This window comes from Dama dama, chromosome 23, assembly GCF_033118175.1.
Source record: "Dama dama isolate Ldn47 chromosome 23, ASM3311817v1, whole genome shotgun sequence".
NCBI lineage: Eukaryota > Metazoa > Chordata > Mammalia > Artiodactyla > Cervidae > Dama > Dama dama.
In genome coordinates this window covers 46,118,405-46,125,894 of record NC_083703.1, presented here as the reverse complement: position 1 = coordinate 46,125,894, position 7,490 = coordinate 46,118,405, and the positions used below count along the sequence as shown (strand labels likewise).

Below are 7,490 nucleotides of genomic sequence, written 5' to 3'. Positions count from 1 at the left end.
CCCTAGTGCCTCAGCTGGTAAAGAATCCGCATATAATGCAGTAGACCCCGGTTTGATTCCTGGGTCAGGAAGGTCCCCTGGAGAAGGGAATGGCTACCCACTCCAGTATTCTGGCCTGGTGAATCCCAGGGACTGTATACTCCATGGAGTTGCAGAGTTAGACACGACTGAGAGACTTTTACTTCACTTCACTTCTCTTCTTTCATCTCAGAGGGAGTGGACAGGGGTGAGCAGTGTTCCCCACACCCTTTCCCAAACAGAGCCAGACCTAACGTGGAGTCCCCAGGAGAGCTCTTCTGTGCTAAGGACCCTGCCTGCCTCCCCAGCTTGGGAACAGCTGCCTCCTGCAAGATCGTAGTCTCACACTTTGCATCCAGTTCTCATATATTTGCTGTATTTCCCCCTTTCGGTTATAGCTGGAGTTCGTTTCAAGAGAGCAGCCAGTTGGAATTGTGGTATTTTCCTCTTTAAAGCTCCCGGGTTGGTACACTTTAGAATCATCTGGAAGATGTAACACAGAGCGCTGGGTCTCACCCCCAGGATTTCTAATTCTGAAGACTGAGCAGAGACATGGATTCGCATTTCTAGCAAATTCTAACGCTCTTGGCCCAGCCAACCTCTCAGGGAACCAGCTTTCTACACCACCTGGCACAACTGTTCCTTATACATTTACAAGGTACTTTGATGAGATAGCTACTTAAAACATGCTCTAAAACAACTTTGCAATTTCTTTTCTACTGTATTTTATAGTATCAATAGATGCCTTCCTAATTCACTTGTTACAATTTATATGTAATATAAAACATGGGATACAAACTCATTAAGTCCAAGAGAATGGTAAGTTACATGGAAGCAGTCATTCTTGTTGATGGAGGGAATACACTGTTTTTCAGGGAAATGCTTGTTAAGAAACAGTAAGATTCTACAACTCTGCTTCTCTCTTGGACTTCCAGTGCTGGGACTCTCTTCTGTTTAATGGATAACCAGATTCATAAACAAAGATTTATGCCCAAGGATATTGAGCATCAATATTCAGAGAGTCAAATATCAGAAACAATCTACATGTCCAGCAGTGAGAAAATGGGCATAGAAAGCTTGGTAAACTGTTAAGGAAGAGTCCAATGAACCCTGTGAATTTAAATACAATTATAAAGTGCCTTTCCATCAAAATGTCTGTGAGTAAAACACTGATTTTAAAAGGAGGCCCATTTTCAACAGCATAAATCAGAAATTTAAAAATATGATGAGTCTCTTAAATTTTAGGATCAAGTTTCGTTTCCTCACCTGCCTTCTTTGAAGAGCAGTGCCCTCAAGGGTTCTGAGCAAAGAAAACCCAACGAAGCCTCTTGTTTTCATGTATGCTCGGGAGACATGCCAACATTTCGTGATGCCGGAGGGCTTCCTCTGGGCTTCCTTGTTCTTTCTCATCGCTGCCGTGATGGCTTTGAGATGAAGTAGGTACAGAAGGCATTCATCACAAGAAATAGAACCATTGCTTTATTCAAAACATTTAAAAAACAAATACAATAAATCAGGTGTTCTTTTTCCTTTGCAAGTATTAAATACAGATGTACTGTATGCATATGAAATTTTTGATTAAAATGTCTTTCACCAGCCTGTCTCTTTAATTAAATAAAGCTTGTTTGGTATTAATCAAGGCACAAAGAATTTATACCCCAAATCCAGATTAATTAAAAGCCTGGAGCTTGAAGAACAGACTGCGTATAAAGACAAAAATAAATCAATCCAAACATGATATTTATGAATATGGACTGTTTGTGGGCAAAATATAAATAATTTAGATGGAGTAATATATGTCAGATATATGATAGGATTATTTTATATTATAGAATGTATTTACATGTAAATCTGAACTCACGTTTTGAATTAAGGTTTCTATTTTTAACATTTATTGTTCATTACAGAGTGATGATAGCTCTTCCTGGCTGATCCCCTCACAAATCCCGAAGCTCTCCACTACCTGCTCAAACGCATCAGGAGAGTGAGTCACATGGCGTCATCTCCCTTTGTGTGAGTTTGGTTTGATCTTATTCAACACAATGCTTACCTCCCCAAATGAAGCACTATCCAGCCACTGTACCAGGAATTGCTAGGGCCCAGCTCCTGCACAGAATTTGGTATGTTAAATTCATTGGTATATTCACCAAATTAAAACATATATTAGTCTTTAGTTACTTTTTAAACAAGAATGCAATCAAAACATTTGACCACCTTTAAAACTAAAAAATGTATGACTACTGATTCACATATGGAAATGTCCTTTTCCCAAACACATACACAAGCACACCACAGACACACACACGCACATTTGTATGAGACATATGGAGCTTTGCAGATGAGAAAGACCAAATTTGAACTCAGATATTCTAACTCTAAATTTAAGATTTACTGTATTATAGCCATATATGTGTGTGTGAGTCGCTCACTCATGTCTGACTCTTTGCAACCCCATGGACCGTAGCCTACAAGGCTCCTCTGTCCTTGGAATTCTCCAGGCAAGAATACTGGAGCAGGTTGCCATTTCTTCCTCCAGGAGATCTTCCCGACCCAGGGATCAAACCCAGGTCTCCTACATCGCAGGCAAATTCTTTACCATCTGAGTAACCAGAGAAGCCCATTACAGCCATATATCACATGTTAACCTTCTATGGAAGAAGAAAAATGATTTTAATTCAGTTGATGATCTCAGTTAGAATGGAGAAAGCCCTGGACTATCTGGAATTCTGTGTCACTTAGCAACAGTCCTGGCTGACAAGAGGCCCTCAAGAAATGTCAGTCCTCCTCCTCTTCTCCTCTTCTGCGTCCATATTTCTTATTTTTATATTTCTATCCTATTTCAGAAGGACAGTAATGAGACAATGAGAATAGAATGTACATTTGATCATTATACAAAATAAAAATGAGTACTTATAAAAGTGGTGTTTCTAATCAGTTGGGAAGATGATGTCTCATTCAGGAAAGATTGTGAGTATTCATTTAGGCAAGATTGGGAGACTCTTGACAAATATAAATGTAAAAACTAAATTCAATGAAGAGAGATCTAAAAGAATGTTGTATAATGCCATGTGCTGTGTCTTGGAAATTCTTATTAAGCCTGATACCTTAGAAGTACTGACTCAAAGATGTGACCTTCCAAATAATCTCAAAGCCCTGTGCACACACTGACGTGCACAAACATACAGAGACCCTCATGGAAAACACATACACAGTGACACACACAGACACACCCACACACACACAAGTTACCACAAATTTATAAAAATGCACTGTTGGGCAGAGATCCTGATGCATATGAAGTATTAGTAGCTTCTGTTTTCATCATCAGCATTTTTATTAACAGTTAACTGAATACATTCTTTAAGGTGTTTAATCATAACTTTCAAATCAAATTAATAGTTGTGTTAATTTTTACCATGGATATTGATGTCTGTAATGATCTCAGCTTTTTAAAAAAAATAAGATATTTTTAACATTAGAAATCATAATAGTAAAATATAGGAAGAGACCCAATTCCTTCTAGCTATAATAAAATTTACCCAAATTTGAGTTTTTTGTAAAATTACATATAAGTAATTTGTTATAGCATCTTAATTTTCGGTTACTCACTATGTTGTTTAGTTGCTAAGTCGTGTCTGGCTCTTTGTGACCCCATGGACTGTAGCCTGCGAGGCTCCTCTGTCCATAGGATTTCCCAGGCAAGAACACTGGAGTGGATGGCCACTTCGTTCTCCGAGGATCTTCCTGACCCAGGGATTGAACCCATGTCTCCTATGTTGGCAGGCATGTTCTTTACTGCTATGCCACCGGGGAGGCCCCACCAATTATTCATATTTTTTGAAAAATTATGGACTTGACAGTGTACATAGTTTTCTGTTTGAAATGGTGCAAATTATAATACTGCATGTCCAGATTCAAGTATAAAGCAATAACTGAAAATGTTAAATGCTGCCAAAAGCTCAGAAACAACAGAAGGAGAACCAGTGAGTCACCCAAGCAGTGATTAGTGAATGCTGTATGCTCACACCAAAAAAAGTTGGCAAACCAAGAGCCTCCAACCAGAAAGGGTGAGGCTCAGGAGTGTGTTGTTAATGCAGCTTGTCTAGCAAGAAAGCAGTGACTTTATTCTTCACTGCGACTGGTTATGATTCTAGAATTTTCCTAAATGATGGGGAATTGGTCAGTGGTGACCTCATAGCATCCTCAGGAAACAGTTGGTTTTGCTTACGGTTCCAGAGCAGAAACAAGGAGTCACGCGAGTCTCACAGCAGAAGCATAATTAAACTTTGCCTGTGTGACTATACTGGTTTTGACTGCTCCAGGAGTTTTTAGGGCTGGTTTCTGTTTCAGGCTGTAACAAGGGCATGCACATTCACACTGCAAAGCCATCCCCAAAACGATGAAATTGTTTCCTCTCTAAAGGTAATAGAAATCCTGCAGAATCTACACTTTCAGTTTATTTCTTGATTAATGACAAGCACCAAAAAATCAAGAAATTTGCCGCATTTATAAAGGAAAGAGATTTTTAGCAGAAAAAGGAGGTGTCTGTGCTTTCTTTTGTTTGTTAATGTACGGCAAATGAGATCCATTTGTTTGTAGAGATGAATTTGTAGAAGAATTTGGAGCTTGCACCGGTTGTTCGTTCTGAGTTTTGCTGAGTTACCATGTCTCAGCCTCTTCTGTAGATTTTTCTATAGACTTCTATAGACTATAGATTCTTCTATAGATCCCAGAGATCCAGGGACACATTCCTGCTGTCCCATGGTTTATCTTCCTCTTGTGGGAAACACTCACCACTGAACATCTCAAAGCAAAACAGAAACAGTTATTTAGAGTCCGACAGTGGTGATGGGAAGGGGGAGATTAAGCAGAAGGATGGGAACAGTGATGGTGGTAGGTGAGAAGTTTGCTCTTTCAAATGAGGTGTCCATGGCAGCCTTCCCAGAAGAGGTGGTCCGTCAGAATCAAGCCGTGAAGTAAACACAGCACTATTCCCAGATTCTCTTCGTCCTGCCAATCTAACTTTCCTGACTTTTCTCATAAACACTTTCTTCACCCTTTTTTATGCTGTTTCCTTCTCATCTTTCCTGCAACATATGGATTTGAGAGACCTATTTTAGTAGGTTTTCTATATCATCACCATAACCCAGCAGGTGGTTTTACAGACATGTGGGCAGCAGCTTGTTTTTTGTCTCTCACAGAAGAAAAGCTATGCCGTTCATGGTGCAGGCCCATGAGTATACAAAAGACACTCTCTCATGTCCTAGAGCCTTTGTTTCTGGAAAATTATGGGCTAAAGTAGGCCTTCCATCTAGAGGAATTGCAGGCTCTGACTACGTTGTTTTTGAAAGAGTTCCATTTTGTAGAATTAAATGTGTAAGGCATTGCATTTGTAATGACCTAGTCTGGTCTAGTTTATGCTCTGCCATTTCTTCACCTGGGTCACTCCTGCTGTTTCCATGTTGAACAGATCCTGTGATGCTATTGAGCATGTGTCCTATTGAGCTGAGTGCAAAATTCACCTTTATTTCAAGGAATGGACGACTGTCATCAATACTTTGCCTTAACTACAAAGCAAGTCTAGTTGCTGCCATGCTGGTCTGTCTCATTTGAGGAGATACTGAACGTGAATGTTGGGTTGTTTATCTCTTCTCTGCCCCTGAGCCCCACACATGCCACCTTCCTCGCAGCTGGAAGACAGGGGGTGCCAGTCACCACCCTTCCATCCCAGGTCGGCCTGCTCCAAATGCCAATCAAGGATGAGACACTAAAAGCTGTCTCCCTCTCAAGACTGAATCAGGAATACTGAAAGGTTCCAGAAATTTTAAAAGCTCTTATTCCAAATTGCTCAACTTGCTCATAAATCTCGCTTATCTCACGTCAGGAACCAGGGTGGACTGTCGCATGTTGACAATAACATCCATTTTGTCCCGGCGGAATGGATCAAGGAAAGTTCTGGACTTTGATCATGCATTTGCAGCTTGTGTGGAACTGGGTCCCTCACCTCAGTAACATCCGTCTCGGCATCTGCGTGGACCAGCTGGTAACACTTAGTTTGTTTCCTATCACTTTTGGTTGTGCATTGTGCTTGTTAATAAGGATGGATGGAAAGCAGGTGTGGCAGTTTCTGAACAGTTATTGGGACGTAATTGCTCCGGGCTATTGTTGGAGCAGTTTGCATTTGTACATTGTTCTGGGTGCAGCTGTCAATAGCCGCCGAGCTAGGAATGCACAATGAGTCCGTTTCGGCTGCACTTACAAATCTAAATTGATCCTGAAAGGCATCCAGATCTGACAAGTTAAGCAAAAATGCTAATAAAGAAAACAGACTTCATAAGAGCCAAACTAGTGAGAAATCTCAATCTTTTTAGGAGTTTTGACGATGTTTCTTCAAATTCTTAGCCCAAATGCTTCCTGGGAAATATTGAAATTTCAAATTTTCACTACTTCTGTCGGTAAATCAGGCAAAACTATCATCAAGATTAATAATTCATTTTAGAACATCCCTCTTAAAATTTTTAGAAATTGCTTCATGTAATTCAGCTCAGCAACCAAACCCATGAGGGTCTGAGAGCCTCTGAGCTCAGCCTGGAGAAGGCGGCCACCCCTGTTTTGTGTGACCTTAAGCAGCTCCCCTGAGTCTCTGTGCCCATGTGTAGAGAAGCAAAGCAGTCGTCAGTGTTTGCCGTGCTGTTTTATAGGATGGTGTGTGTAAAGTTAAGGCGAACTGAACACTTACCTGGCGTCAGGTCAGCACACACATCTCTAAGCACCTCACATGTCCCTCATTTAATCCTCACAAAATCTGTGATTCAGAGGTTGTGCTTCTGTGCTTCCATTTTGCAGGTAAAGGTGTGGAAGCTGAGGCTCCTGGAGGCTCGGGGTCCTCTCTGCCACAGAGCTGGGACTCAGGTACCTACCGGCTCCAGGCTCAGTGTGGACTGGGTCCCATGGTGCTCCGCTAGGGTCTGTTTTATGAAACTCATAAAACAGTGTTTGCTACTTCTGTTCTAAATGGCGATTTCTAATCTATTTCTGTGGAATCCTGGTGTCCAGTGAACTTGATGAAAATGTGCACCAGCAAATTGTGTAGTATCACCCTCAAATCAGCTTGTAAAAAACATAGATTAATGAGTAAAAAGGTTAGTATATTTTTTACCTTTTCATCCACATTTTCCTCCTTTGGCACCTTCTGGAAAATACTAGAGAAAGGTAACAGACGATAGTGTAAACAGATCACTAATAAATCAGGATTACCTGTAAGCATAGGAACAGATTGATATATTTAAGCCACAGCCTGAACCTGTGGTTGTAATTTGACTTTATCTAAGCATTATTTACCCATGTTCTCCTGTAATCAAGTTGTTCTCAGTTTATGAGGTGACATTAAACATGCCAAGACTTCACCACATTAGGCAAAATGCTGTGAGTCCTGGAAACCCGTGTTGTCAGCTGTCTGAAGAGGGTGCTGG

General features: G+C 40.7%; 1 long non-coding RNA gene across 1 annotated transcript; it reads left to right on the top strand.

Moving 5' to 3' along the window:
• The first annotated feature begins 513 nt into the window (after positions 1-513).
• On the top strand, positions 514-6,036 carry LOC133044529 (uncharacterized). The gene is made up of 3 exons (XR_009689962.1): positions 514-676; positions 1,926-2,031; positions 5,903-6,036. It is a non-coding gene; the product is annotated as an uncharacterized LOC133044529 (long non-coding RNA).
• Positions 6,037-7,490: the final 1,454 nt, after the last annotated feature.